This window comes from Megascapheus bottae, chromosome 25, assembly GCF_031878675.1.
Source record: "Megascapheus bottae isolate mThoBot1 chromosome 25, mThoBot2.hap1, whole genome shotgun sequence".
NCBI classification, from domain to species: domain Eukaryota; kingdom Metazoa; phylum Chordata; class Mammalia; order Rodentia; family Geomyidae; genus Megascapheus; species Megascapheus bottae.
The window spans coordinates 23,103,157-23,118,579 of NC_143533.1; positions in this window are offsets into that span (position 1 = coordinate 23,103,157).

Genomic DNA, 15,423 nt, shown 5'->3' on the forward strand with positions numbered 1-15,423 from the left:
GGTCCGGTGGGAGTTGGGTAAAAGGGCCCTTGACACCCAAACTCCTCCAGAGTCGCCACCGTCCTCACCTCCACGTCCCTTCCTTAAGGGAAAAAAAAACAAATTCCCAAACCTGTTTGTTGTTGTTTTTGTTTTAAAGTAGGAAACCAAAGGGTTTCTTCCTTCCCTGAGCCTCCAAAGGAAAAAAGATTCTAAGCTTTGCAGTCCATCCCCCCCCCCACAGTCCCCACGGGTCGAGGGGAGTCCCCAGCCATTCCTTATCAGGCTGGCAGAAGAAGGGTAACAGCAGAGGTGATCCCTGGAGCTCAGCCATGCCCCTGGCTGGGGCAGAAGAGGAGACGGGGCTCAGGTCAGCAGCCGGGCCTTTGACCTTGGCAGCTGCTTCATCCCTGGGAATGGGCTGGGACTGATGCGGGAGCCAGCAGAAAGGTACCTGGTTCACAGCAGAGGAGACCTAAAGGGCAAGAAGCCCTCGCTCCGGCTGGAAAATGGCAGGGTGAGGTTGCTGCAGTGGACTTGTCTCTGGTATCAGGGGGTCAAAGATCCGGGCAGTGGTCCTGCGGGTGAGGAGGAAAAGAATTGTCTTATTTGGGGCCTAGGTAGGAGGAAAAAAGACAGCTCCTGACTGGAGAGGAGGCAGAGCCCCAGCCACCCAGCCTGCTCGGCAGCAGAGGAACTCTGCCCTCAGAGCCTGCTATGTGGGTGGCTGTCTCCTTTGCCCCAGGAGGCTCTGGCTCAGTGAGCTCCGGGGACACAGGCTGGCTTCAGAGCACTTGCAGCCCACTGATCCATCTCCTCTGTTGCTTTTGAAGAGCTGGCCAATTAGCCAGGGAAGAGGAGGCTGGGGGGGAGGGGGGAAGGTCACACAGTGTATTCCCCAAAGGAACTTTCTGGCCTCCTTCACCCCACTTCCAGGGACCTCTTCACCCGAGCCTCCTTTCCAGTCCCAGTCTCTCCCCCACCTGAAGAAGGCCCCACCTCTTCCTGCTTCTCTCCACAACGCTAATAACCTGTTCTGGTCCAGCGCTGCCCCCATCCCACTCCATCCAGGTAGCTGTGCCAATGCCTAGGGCTGGGCCACCTTTTTTCTTTCTCTGCCACTACAGAGAGTTCCCTCCGACACCCCCAAAAAAAGAGTCTGCGCCTTGTCCTGGGAAGAGGAATGGCCCCATCGGGTCTCAGGTCTGTCTGCTGGGCCAGACACCCCCAGACCCCTCGGGAGGGGTGCACTGCCTTGCAGGAGGAGAGGAAGACATCCAAGGCCAGCCAGAGCCCACCCCCACCGAGGACCGCCGGGCTGACAGCGGGGACAGCCCGCCCCCCCCCCCCCGCTCCTGCGCCCCCCTGGCCGTCCCCGCGGACCCGGCACCCTAGAAGGCCGCGCGGTCCCCGGCCGGGTCCCCTCCCTGCGAGAGACCCGCCCAGGTCTCACCGTCCCCACCTCCCCGGCCGCGCCTCCTCCAGCCACCCGGCCCCTGGGCGCGCAGGGCGGGGCAGGGGAGACCCCGCCGGGCGCCCCGTCCTCGAAGCCCCCGGGGCGCGGGGGGAACGCCGGCTGGGCTTCCCTGCGCCTCCTCGAGGGGTGTCGGCCGACCCAGATCAGAAGGCGGCGCGGCCTCCGGCGTCCCCGGCCTCGGGGCCCCTCCGCCCCCGCCCGGAGCCGGTTGTCGAGCGGCCTCGTCGCGGGGCGTCCGCGGCCCGAGGCGGGGCGAGGGTCACCCGCGGCCTGGGGTGGGGAGCGGGATCCTCCCCGGACCCCGACCGCTGCCCTCGAGGCTCCCCGGGCGCGCATCCTCCACGCCGGCCTGGGGGAGGGAGGGCGCGGCGGCCGCACCCCCTCCGCCCGGGGGTGGGGGGTGAATGGCGGGAAGGGGGCGAGGGAGCCAGGCCGGCGGGCGGGCTCTCCCGGGAGCCGCCCCACCTGCCCTGCGCCCCCGCCGGGGACCCCGCCACGGCCCCCCGGAGGCGCGATCGCCCCCCCCCCCCGCCCCCGCGCGCGGCCTCCGCCCGCCCAGGCCCCAGCTCCCCTCCCCGGGAGGGGGCCGGGTTGTTTGCTGTTGGGGCGTGTGCGGGGAAGGTTCCAGATCACCTGGCCCGGAGCGCACCCCCCCCCGCGGGGCCGCGGGCCGGGCTCGGCCCGGCGGGGGCGGCCGACGGGAGGGAGCCCGGGGCCAGCCTGCGCCCCCGCCCCCCGGTCCCGTCCCGTCCCCGCGGGGCCACCGGGAGCCCAGACTTCCTGCTTTCCAGAAGCTTCCAGTCGGGGCCTGGATGGGGTGGAGAGGCCCGGAGGCGAGCGCGGGGCTGACCTGGGGACAGCGCCCGGGATGGGAGGGGGCCCGGGTGGAGCGGGGCTGGGGGTGTCGGGGAGACGGGGGGGGGCGAGGGGGGTGGGGAGGGGACCTGGGGGGCCCGGGTGGAGCGGGGCTGGGAGTGTCGGGGAGCGGGGAGGGGACCTGGGGGGGGCCGAAGGGGGCGGGAAAGGGACGCCGGGGACGGGGGAGGGGGAAGGCTGCCCCCTCCACCATCAGAGAGGGAGGGCAGGGTCTCCACAGTGTCCACAAACCGGTCTGGTTTTCACCCCCGACCTCTTAGCATGCACAGTTCCTGTTCGTTGCTGGCACACAGATGAGGAAACTGAGGCTCAGAGCAGCTGAGGCCTTGCACCCAGCCAGCCGGTGTCCTAGGTCAACACCCACCCTGACTGGCCGGCCCCCTCCAGCCTCAGCCAAGTCCAGGTCGGCCATTCACAGGGGGCCTGGGTTGAGCACCGCAGCCCAGCCTCTCATTTTCCTGCCCGGCCCTGGAGGCAGGCTCTGAGGGTGTCGGCCTGGATGGGCTCCCCACCTTCGGCCTCTGGCAGCCTCACTTCTCCACACCCCAGGGAGCCCAGGAGCTCCGAGGGCTCTCCGACCTCTCCAGGCCATCTGCTGCTTTGCCAGGGTGTCTGGAAGGAGATGCACAACCCTGGAGGGCAGGGCGATGGCTTCCACATCCTCTGTGGTTTCCTGTGGGTCTCGAGCTGTCTTGGCCCGGAGAAAGGACAGTTCCCTTCCAGGTCCCTCAGAACCTGGCCCCAAGTCCTACCTCCCTATCCATACCCTTCCATAAGACACACGCGCACACACAGCTCCAGCCCAGCTCAGCACGCAAGTCCTGTGGGCTCTCAGAAGACTTAAACATAAAAAGTAAATTAAAAAAAATCAAGATCAGAAGGGAATGCTGAAAATGTGGGGATTTAAGATAAAAAAAAAAAAGGCCGGGAGTGTGGCCTAGTGGTAGAGTGCTTGCCTAGCATGCACGAAGACCCGGGTTCGATTCCTTGGTACCACATACTCAGAAAAAGCCAGAAATGGTGCTGTAGCTCAAGTGGCAGGGCACTAGTCTTGAGCAAAAGAAAATGTCCCAGGACAGTGCCCAGGCCCTGAGTTCAAGCCCCAGGACTGCCCAAAAAATAAAAACAAGAATCAGCGTTTTCTCTTGAAAATTCTGAAGACCTGCTGCTGTTGATCCACGCTTTCCCTCACTGGGCCAGTGTGCCAGGAATACCACATGCCCTCTTCATGAGGCAGGTGGTGGCACTTTGCCTCTGTCCCACCTTTCCCACATGAGGTACAAAGTCATTCCCAAAGGTTTTTGGGCTGGGGACCCTTGCCCTGTATTTGGCCACTGAGTCATGGGGAGTCTCCGTGGTCCAGGGCTCTAGAGTCCCCCCTCCCCCTTGCAGAAGCTTATTATTTCATGTTTCTCTCATCTCTCAAGGATTCCCCATGACCTCTCCAGAAGGCAAAGTTTACTGAGCACTTTCCCTCCAAGGCCCACGGACCCGGCTAGAGATGTCAAGGAAAATTAAACATGGGCCAGACAGCTTCTAGGGTTCTGCCCAGAGACTCTTACCAAGAGCATGGCATGATACCTGGCAAATAATAGCTGCTTAATGCTATTTGGTGAGCTGAATAATCAATGATTGGTAAATAGCATGCAAAGGAATAAATTCATGGAGGAGAGAGGACCATACAGAGAGGCATGGAATGTCTGCGATAATCGCCACAGAAGTTGTGAGATCGGAGCTTCCTCAGGTTTAGTTAGCTCTTTCACTCCAACGGATCACGGAGGGAGGCTGCAAGCACAAGGCCGGGGTACATCTTCCCCTCTGATCCCACAGGCGCAGATCTGAGAGCCCTGTGGCCTTGGTAAGGGTTCCACTCTGGAATCTCAGGGTCTGGCGAGTGGGGCTCTTTACAGGAGGTACAGCCAGGCAGAAGACATGGACTTCATTTCACCCTCAACAGTCTTGGGAGGTTGTTTGTAAGTTTTAAGTTAGAAATGAATAAGGAAATGACCTAGGATCTCAGTAGAGTAACTACTCAGAATCACACACAGGATTGGAAGAGTTCTAAAACTGTGTATTTTTTTCCTTTCTTTTTCTTTGATGGGTCATGAGGCTTGAACTCATCGTAGGCACTGTCCCAGAGCTCTTCAGCTCAAGGCTACCGCCCTGCCCTTGAGCCAAGCCCCACTTTCCATTTTCAGGATGTTGATTTGAGATATGAGTCTCAGGTCCCTTTGTGCCCTGGCTGGCTTTGAACCTTGATCCTCCTGAGCAGCTAGGATTACAGGCGTGAGCCACTATGCTTGTCAACTTACAGTTTTTGAGTTCATTGGAGATAAGAGGCTCTTGGACTTTTCTGCCTGGGCTGGCTTTGAACCATGATCCTCAGGTCTCAGCCTCCTGAGTAGCTAGGATGACAGACTGGTTTGCCTTTTAAAAAAAAAATATGGCAGTTAAAGGTTAAGCAGAGGTGTAACCTTCTGTAGGCTTAAATTCCTTCTTCTTTCTACATTTCACAGGATAATGGCTAAGATTGCAAACTCTGAAGCCTGACTTCCTTAGCAGGAGTCGGAGCTCTTCAGCTTTTTAAAACATTCAGATTGCTTGACTCATCGCCAACTGCCCTCAAAGCAGGCTCACCATGCCCACAGGCCGCTCTGCTCCCCAGGAACCAGTTCTGAAGGCACCGCCTGGATCCCGGGGCTAGCCTAGGACAGGCCTGGAAGCCGGAGGCCCAAGTTCCTTTCCCCAGGGCTTCCTCGTGCCACCCCCCAACCCCAGGGCTGTCCTCCTGACCTCAGATGTCTTCCGCTGCCCTTGGGAAGATTCTCCGTGACATTCCTTCCCCTGCTTAGTCTACCCCTTCCCAGGGCCAGGTGGCTCCATCTCTCACAGACTTCCGGCCACAGCCACCAGAGCCTGATCACCCAAAGCCCTGTGGCCACCTTCCCTCAACTCCAGTGAACCCGCATCAAGAGCCAGGACAAAGCTCGTCCCCGGGAAAGCCTAAACAGTGCAGAACACAAGCATGGTACCAACCATGGGGCCAGCTTTTTGGCACAGGGGGCTGAGATCTGAGGTTGAGAGTTCAAAGCCAGCCTGGGCAGGAAAAGTCTGTGAGCCTCCAAATAAACACCAAAAAACTTGGAAGTGAAGCTGTGGTTCAAGTAGCAGAGCAACAGCCTTGAGGGAAAAATAAATAAATAAGCTCAGAGTCCTAGAACCAACACACACACACACACACACACACACACCCCCATGGAGGATCAGATGTGGTTCTAGGCAAAAACAGTTCTAGCTCAAAATCCACCAGTACTTAAAAAATGGCTAAAGATGCAGCTCACCAATAGAGCACCTGAGACAAACCTATGGTACTGAGTCAAATCCCAGGATTAGTCAGACACCAGTGGCAAAACCCTATAATCCTATTCAGGAGTTTCAGATCACGGGAGGATATGGTTTGAAGCCGTTTGGGCAGAAAAGTCCACTGGATTTAATCTCTGAAATAAACAGCAAAAAACAGGGGTGGAAGCGTGGGTCAGATGGTAGGGCAAGCCCAAGTTCCTGAGTCCAAAACCTAATATTCCAGAAAAACACTAGTGAAGAGGTCAGCCACAGAGGTAAGGGTAGGCCAGATAATAAATACTGAGTGGGTAATGATGACTGGATACACTGTGACTTGTCAATTTATTTAACTTTTTTTTTTTTTTTTTTTTTTGCCAGTCCTGGGCTTGAGCTCAGGGCCTGAGCACTGTCCTTGGACTTTCTCAAGGTTAGAGCTCAACCGCTTGAGCCTCAGCACCACTTCTGGCTTTTTTCTATGCATGTGGTACCTAGGAATCAAACCCAGCTCTTCATGCATGCTAGACCAAACTCCCGGCCTATTTATTTATTTTTTAAAAAAGCTTCAAAACCTGCAAAGGTGATTGTGAAAACCCTAGTTGCTTGGGCAATGATTCTTGCTTTTTGTTGTTTTTCTTCTTGTGCTAGTATGAGTACTCTCACTTTTTTTGGGGTCATGGGGCTTGAACTCTGAGCCTGGGTGCTGTCCCTGAGCTCTTCAGCTCAAGGCTACCGCTCTACCCTTGAGCCTCAACACCACTTCCCATTTTCTATTGGTTAATTGGAGGTAAGAGTCTCACAGAGTTTAGTTCCCAGGCTGGCTTTGAACCGCAGTCCTCAGATCTCAGCTTCCTGAACAGCTAGGATGACAGCCACTGGCTCCCAGCTCCCAACCTCCCCCCCCCAGCCCCAACACACTTCTCTTTGCCAGTATCAGGGTTTTAACTTAGTAATTATTGCCATTTTGCCCATGAGGAATGGGAAACAGTCACAGGAAGCTGTGGCAAGTTGTTCCTAGCCACACAGCTGGTAAGGCGTGGAGATGAGGCAGAAATCAGAGCTCAGCCCTGCACTGGGTCCCTCCCTCACCCCCCTTCCTGAGCCTGCTTCCCGGAAAGGATTCTCAGCTCATGGTTTGCAAAGTCTGGTAGCAATTCTGTGATCTGCAGTCATCTCACTATTAGCTTGGGGACAGTGAGACGTTGCAAGTAAGTTACCTTATTTGTTTATCAGAGAATATGCTTTTGGCAAAGGCCTCTCCCCAGGCCTCCCCTCCCTCCCCTCCCCTCCCCTGTCCGCCCCTTCCCTCCTCTCCCCTCCTCCACTTGCTCTGACACTCCAATAACAATGTGGCCTTTCAGGACCATCTGATACACTTCCACCGATTTCCAAAGGGCAGGAGGACTTGGAGCGCTCTGTTTCAATTTAGGGGCAAAGGCATCATCTCCTACCCAGTTTCAAAAGCCAAGAACCTTCCAGTCTTCCCAGCACCTCCCACTCCCCAGCCAGCCTGTCATTCACTCGGTCCCCACCCCAGCCTCCGTGGGACCCGGCCTCAACCATTCTGCTGTGGGATCTTTCCAGAATAACCTTTTCGGTCACACCCATGGCTCCCCCCACCCCCTCGTCTCTCAGGGACCCAGGCTCTTTTATCTCAGCCCTGGGCTCATTCGTCCCACTGCCAAACCTGTGAGAGCCACCCCTTCCCAAAGCGTGTGGCCTCTGAGTGCCGTGATGGGGCCGAGATCCCTATCTGTGCCTGGGCCACGGGGCTAAGGACTCTGCTGAGCCAGATCACAGGCTGGGCTTCCTTCATAACCCAGGAACTACTGCCTGCAGCCACACTGTGTGCCAGGACCTTCCTGCCGCCTCACTGTGTGCCGGGCCCTGCCGCCTCGTGTCACTATACTTCCTAAGCCATGTTGCCTTAGATTGTAACATTAATACCTTACCTTCTGAATTGTCCACATGTTCACTTGTTGCTTATAAGATATACATATATATGCATATATATGTGTGTATATATATATGTATACATATATATATGTATACTTTATTTAAAACAATTTTGTCAGTCATCGGGCTTGAACTCAAGGCCCAGGCCCTGTCCCTGAGCTTTTGCGCTCAGTGATAGGCTACGGCTCTACCACTTTGAGCCACAGCTCCACTTTCAATTTTCTAGTGGTTCATTGGGGATAAGAGTCTCATGGACTGGCCTTTCCTGCCCAGGCTAGCTTTGAACCATGATCCTCCGATCTCAGCCTCTTGGATGGCTTATCTCAGTGCCTGACTTGTGTATACTTTGGTTTTGCTCTCAGATTTTCTGAGGTCATTTACTCAAAGCCTGGATTAGAGGTTGTGGACTTCACAAGGCAGGCTCCTTGACTTAACAGAAGTGAACTGGCGTTAACAGAACTTAACAGATCTGGGATGTGGTAGAAGAGGTCAGGGGCAAAAACAAAGTAACAAAAAGAACAGTAGTATGCTGACCCTGGCAGTGCAGATGGCCTCTCAGGAAAGGAAGGGAAGCCCCTGTTCTCTCAGCTGCCCCCCCCCCCCACCATGCAGACTGCCCTTGATAGTTCAGTTAAACCCAACTTTCTTTAGATTTGGTCTGGGCCTCAGGGGGAGGGGGGCGCCCTGCTCATTCACCTCACAAGTCTGTTCAGGGAGAGGTGGTTCATGCCTTGAATTCCAGCTCTCAGGGGACAGAAGAGCAGTTCCAGGCCCGCCCAGCTTCAGATCAGGCAGTTAGTTGGGTGAGTACTTCCCTGAAGCCTGGTACAGGGTGCTAGAAACACAGTAGCAGGCAGCCTGTGGGTGTGGGGGGCTCAGGCAAAGTCCTGAAGAACTGAAAGCCAGCCCCCTGGTGGCTCGTGCCTGTAATCCCAGCCACTTAGGAGGCTGAGACCAGAGGATCCAAGCGGGCCAGGCAGGAAAGTTCCTTGAGGCGCCATCTTCCAAGTAATGGACGAAATGCAGGACTGGAAGCCAGGTGTGGTGGCTCACGCCTGTAATCCTAGCTACTCAGAAGGCTGAGATCTGAGGATGGAGGTTCAAAGCCAGCCCCCGCACAAAAGGACCAGAGACTCGTCACCAATTAGCCTCTAGAAAAGGGGAAGTGGGGTTGTGGCTCCAGAGTAGGGTGGTGGCCTAGAGGTGAAGAGCTTAGGGGACAACGCCCGGGCCCAAAGTTCAAGTCCCGTGACCCACAAAAAAAAATGCAGAACTGGGGGTGGGGTGGGGGGGAGGGTAATGGGGACCAAGACATGTGAAAGGGTATCAATGTATGTGAATTAATGCACCTTCTATCTGGCAAATATCATGTAACCCTTTTATTAATAACAATTAAAAATATATATTAAAAAAAAAAGCAGGCCTGGAGTTTGGCCTAGTGGTTAAAGTGCTTGCCTAGCATGCACGAAGACCCGGGTTCGATTCCATGGTACCACATACATACAAAAAAGCTGGAAGTGGTGCTGAGGCTCAAGTGGTAGAGCTCTAGCCTTGAGAAAGTCCAAGGACAGTGCTCAGGCCCTGAGCTCAAGCCCAGGACCGGCAAAAAAAAAAAAGCAGAACTGGAGGAATGGCTCCAGCAGCAGAGCACCAGCTGTGAACAAAAAAAGTTGTGTGAGAAGGCAAGGCAGTCGAGCTACAAATTAAAAAAATAAAACAAATTAAAAAGAAAATAAAATGCATTGTCGGGCTGGGGATATACTTAGTTTTAGAGTTTTTGTCTAGCAAAGTGCAAGACCCTGGGTTCCATTCCTAGCAAAGAATCAACTCCATTAGGGTGATTGAAACGATCTGTTTTGATTTATTTGTTTTTTGAAATGATCTATGTTTATGTCCCTCCTTTCTGCACTGACTCTGTAACTGTCATTTGCCTTTCAGTTCCTGCCCCCTCCTCTCCTGGCACATGGTGTCCTGTCCGCAAATGCCAGTTGGTAACTGGCAGAGGACTGGAGGAGGTTGGGGCAGGTCACTCAAGTGGGCTGAGGGTGAAGAACCTGAGAGAAAAGGCCGGCCAAGCAGGCATCTACAGCCTTGAGTAGTGAGACTGGCACACTCTGAGCTTCCTGAAGCAGCAGGACAAGAGCTGCGTGATGCTGCATGGGGCGAGAACCCCGACGACCTGAAGGTGGAAACAGGGCCACCAGGGTTACAGCCTCGGGGAAGGGAGAGAAGGGAACATGTAAATGGCAGCGTAGACCCTGGGACAGGGGCAGGGGCAGGGGCAGGGGCTGGGAAATGCTGTGGAGATTTACACGTGAGCTCAGAGGCTGCCGCAGGCGTCTAGGACAGAGTGGAGAAGCCTGCATTCTTCCACTCTTCTTCCAAGGAAGGCCTCACCACCCGTAACGCTACACTTGAAGACACAGCGGGAACTCTCTTTTCCCCTGGTTCTGGGGCTTGAATTCAGGGCTTCTCACTCTCATTTGGCTTTTTAAACTTATGGATGGCGCTTTACCATCTGGAGCCACAGCTCCACTTCTGGTTGGTTGGAGACGGACTCTCCTGCCCAGGCCAGCTTTAAACTGCAATCCTCAGGTCTCAGGCTCCTGAGAAGCTAGGATTGCAGCCATGCCTGCTCTTTTGAGTGGGACTACTTTAACTGTATCTGGACAGCATGGGCCTTTAGGGGTGAGTGGTCTTCGAATTCGGGAGCAGAGGTCAGTTCAGGTGAATGGCTGCAGCCGTGTAATTTTCACACGTGCTCATTCTTCATCTGGCTTTTGTGTTTGTGTGTGGTGCTGGGATTTGCCTCTGCCACCTGAGCCACATCTCCAGAATATATGTCCAGTCTGGATCCTTTTCCTTTCCATTCGTCTGGGCATGGAGTGGGACTCTGGGAAGAAATGAGGAGCCAGAAGCTACAGGCTGATTCTAAAGGACACCAAGTCTCCCACATCCCTCCATCCCATCCTCCATCCCTCCATCCTAGTATCCCTACATCCCTAGCTTCAACTCCCTCCATCCATCTCTCCTTCCTATTTTAAATCTTAACTCATGGCTGGGTGCCACTGGCTCAGACCTGTAATCCTGGATATTCAGGGAGGCTGAGACATGAAGATCTCAGTTCAAAGCCAGTCCAGACAGGAAAATCCATGAGACTCCTCTTTAACGAACCAGTGAAACTCCAGAAGTGAAAGAGTATGGCTCTGGTGGTAGAGTACCAGCTTCCAATGACAAAGCTTCCAATGACCCAGGCCCTGAATTCAAGCCCCAGTACCAGACCCACACATCTTAACTCACCTATGCTTAATTAATTTTTTTCCTTTTTTTTTTTTTCCAGTTTTGGGGACCAAACACCAGAATCCTAGGCCTTCTGAAGAAGCTCTCTTCTACTGAAGGGACCAGCACTTAGGAATGTCACCAAAAAACATTACTAAAGCAATCACAGCACCTGCTTTATACCAGTCCTGTAGCATGAGCCACAGCTCAAGACTGAGACCTGGCTACTCCATTCCTGTAAACAGAATGTAGTAGCACTCTGGGTGGAGTGTGGGGCGGGGCATCCGGGCTCTCCTGAAGATAGACAGATGTACCAGGTGACCGTCCAGGCGGCCCAGCCCTGGGGTTATCGCCACCCACAGCTGTGTGTTCAGGCTCCTCCTCTGCTCCTGGGGCGGGCACGCGTGCCAGGGCGCTCACCCATGTCTTCGCCTCGATCGGCTGGCGTGGAGCTGGAGCTGCCAGTATCTCTGTCCCCCCCTGCACAGATCTAATCTCCTCTTACTCTTGTTTTGTGTCCATGCTCAGAGCCTCTATGCTGTCCCTTGGCCTTTTCACTCAAGGCTGGTGTTCTGCTACTCAAGCCACATGGCCCCTTTCAGATGTGTCTGCCCAGGCTGGCTTTGAACTTGCAGTCCTCAGATCTCAGCTAAGATTGTAGGCGTGAGCCACCAACGCACAGGTCAGCCTTCTCCATCGAGCTTTCTTCCTTTTGAGAAAACTGTTACTGACCCACCCAGCCCTCACTCCCCACTATGTCTTCCAGGGTGACATTGAGGAGGTGTCAGCTGCCTGGCAGAGTTCTTGGAAACAGAACTGTCCCCTCGGAGGCTGGCCTGTGCTAACCTGCCGCTGTCCCCCGGGCCCTTGCCCAGGGAAGGGTTGTCTACACAAGTTTGCTGAATGTTTGGTGAATGGGCCTGGATGAAGCAACCGAGTCCATGTGTAAGGCCCCGAGGGGCTCCCCCGGGTGGGCATGCTGCTTCTACTCACAATCCTTCCTGGGCTCTGGAGTTGATCAGGTGCATAGCCCATACCAGTCCAATCCAGGGGCTGAACTTAGGAGAAACTCCTGTCCATATGCACTAGAAGGAACCTTCAGGAACATTCCATAGCAGCCCCGAGCTAGAAGCCAGGCCAATATCTACTGGCAGTAGATTGAAATTAAATTACAGTATTTCTATACAATAGCATACTTACTGTACAAGAAAAGAGCTGAGCCAGGTACTGTGGCTCACACCTGTAATCCTTGCTACGCAGGAGGCTGAGATCTGAGGATTGGGGTTCAAAGCCAGTCCAGGCATGAAAGCTCTGTTAGACTCTTATCTATGATTAACCACCAGAAAACCGGAAGTGGTGATGTGGCTCAAAGGGGTAGAGCAGTAGCCTTGAGCTGGAGAGCTCAGGGACAGTGCCCAGGCCCAAGGTCAAGACTGGCAAAAGCAATAGAAAAAGGGGGGGGGCTGAGGGAGTGTGGGTCAGTGGTAGAATGCTTGCATTCTATAAGCATGAAACTCCCACTCCAATACCAAAAACAAGAGGGGGGAGATGGTCACATAGACTTCAAAGGTATTTGGCACACAATTTTATCATCATCATCTTGTTTCTGAAACAAGATCTGTGTAACTTAGGCTGGCCTTGAACTCCCGACCTTCCTGTCATAGCTTCACAGGTGCTGGAATTCCAGGCATGCACCAACACACTCAGCTTTCAGTATTTCGTGCAAGGCATATTTCCATGGTCCATGCTCCTCCATACATGCCACATATTCTACACAGGAAAAAAAAAGTAGGGTATGGCCCTCCCCTCCCCTGCTTTTCCTTCCAGCCTCCATGTCTATTTTCAAGGGGTCGGGGAGGGGTGGGGGTCGGGACCCCTTACAACTGCTCCTTTCTTCAGCTCCTGAGTGGCTCAGAGGACTATGGGAATGGGCGGGGGGAAGAGCCTCTCCTGTGCAGCTGGGCCCTTGAACAGAGTGAGGCCAAGGGAAGCAGGCTGGACCTGCTGTTTGTGCCAACTCTGGGATTAGGCCTGGGCCCGGGACCACCTGTTCTTTTCCTCACTCAGCATGCACACATCCACTGAGCCCTTTCTGCAAGCACTGCGTGCTATGCAGGATTGGAACTGGGGATGGTGTGGGGTGTGTGTGTGTGTGTGTGTGTGTGGAGACCGGGTCTCACCGTGTGACCATATAGCCCAGGCTAGCCTCAAACAACTGGAGGTCCTGCATTTCCAAGGCGCTGAAGTTCCAGGAGGAGGCCACACTGCGCCCAGCAGGTGACAGTCTTTGACCTCAAAGGTTCTGACAGTATTCCAGGGTGTTCGGACCCTAAAAATGAATAACTAAGAGACCAGCAATGTGCCAGCTGGGCCACCTGTCTACTCTCCCAATAAACAGTAGTAAGGATCGGGCATTGATTAGTGTCAGACACTGTGCTGGGTGGTGTCCAAGAGAAGATAGCAAATGACAGTTCCTAGCCCTTGAACACGGGGCAAACAGACACGTAGGAAATAAATACAACGGAGTGAGGCAAGCCCATCGAGAGGCAAACAGGCTGAGTGAGAGGAGGAGGAGGAGGGGGAGGAGGGCGATTTTGCACAAGGGGATGGACGGGGAGGGAATGAGGAAGCGCTGGAGAGAAGCCCTGGGGACAGAGCCCTGGAACCAGGCTTGAAGGACAGAGAAGCTAGAGCACAGCGCAGGGCTCTTGGGGCCCCTGAGCTGCTGGGCAAAGCCACAGCCCACTTGGCAGGGACACCTGCACCCAGCAGGGAGAAGGATGAGCCGCAAGAGGAGAGGGACAGTCAAGGTAGACCACAATCGTATTTGCCTTGCAAATCATCAGGCTTTTTGTGTGTGTGGTACTGGAGTTTGGCTTTAAGGCCTCATAGGAGCTAGAGAAGTGGATTAACCACCTGCATCTGGCTTCAGCCCTTTTTGAGACACATAAACACTGAATCTCAATGGGTTGTCCAGGCTGGCTTCAAATTCTTGGGTTCAAGTGATCCATGGGTCTCAGCAGCCAGAGTGGCGGTTGTACAGGCATGTCCCACTGCACCAGCTAAAACCTTAGCTCTTAGAGGTGTTAGGACCCATGGAAAGATTTAGGAGCGAGCTTGGTAGTTCCCAAGGGCTCAGAATATGAAAGGGGCTGAGGAGCCTGAGCTGGAAGGAGGGGGGCAAGCTGGCAAGTTGTGGAGCCAAGAAATATACTTATGAGGGGAGACTGGCCTCAGGAGGGCTGGGGGGTTCAGGAGTGGAGTGGGTGGAGGGAGGGGGCCCACCGACCGGAAGGGCTGTGCATTCTGGGTTCTGGGTTCTGTGGGCAGAAGCGGGGACCTGAAAAGCAGGGCTTTGCATCATGCTCCTGGGGCTTCTAAAAGCCTGCTGGTGGACAGGACTGCTCTAAGAAGTGAAAAAAGAAAAGAAAAGGACGTGACATTGCCATAAATGACACTTAGGCACTCTAAAGAACTTTCCTAAGAACTACTTACAATTAACTCAATCAATAAACACATACACTTAGTGGCACAAACTACCAAAAGACATTCCTTATGGACTCAAGGAGAAAGGGGGAAGGAGACAGGATTCTTGATTTTAAATAAGCATTTGCCAACTGTAAAGTCTCGAAAGCTATGAACACAGAGACTATAGCACAGTTAACAGAGAACCCACCTCTGGTCTTCCTTGTGTTTGTTCCTTTCTTACTTGAATCGATGGTGATAGAGAGTCGCCCTGGGGTGAGATAAAACCCCACCCGTGTCTGTATCTTCTGCCACTCCAGTCTGGGAGGGCGTGCGAGCCAGTACCGGCCAGCAGGGGTCAGGCGAGCTCCACGCAGCGCCCTCGAGGTGCCCGGGGACTGCCTGGGCACCGCTCAGCGATGGCAGGAAGCCCACCTGCCCGCCCCCCACCCGTTCCATCGCATCCCAGCGTCTAGGGGAGGTCTTGCTGCATGGCGGAGGGCCTGGCAGGACACGACACACCCAGGCTGGTTCTTCCCATAGAAAGCTGTAACCATCAGGAAGGTGACATGCAGCGCTCAGCTGCAGTGTGACAGCCTGCAGTCAGTCCAGCCTCTCTCCAGCCAGTGAGCCTTTCAGCTGCCTGTTTCCACGCAGCGGAGGGCTGGGGGGGCAGGGGGCGTCTGGATCTTCCCCTGGATGGGGCCGGGGGAGGAGGCAAGGAGCTAGCCCCACCTGTCTCAAGGCTCTGGCTGGGAATAGCATTTGGCTGGAGGCCAGGACACAAAGCTAGGAACAGGCACTGCTGGTGGGTTGAGCGCCAGGAAAACCAGTTCATCTCTGGGGAGCTTTAACAGAGGGTGGAAAAACCCAGAGCCCATTCTGTCTGTGCGGTAGGGTCCCAGGCTGGGATTCTCAGATGGGCCCCTACTTTTAAGCTGCTAGCATGTCTGGATCTTTGCTTCAGTTCTGATCTTGAAAACAGGCAAATGAGCTTCTGATTTAAGGGAAAAAAAAATCTTTTTTGGTGGTACTGTGGTTTTAAACTCAAG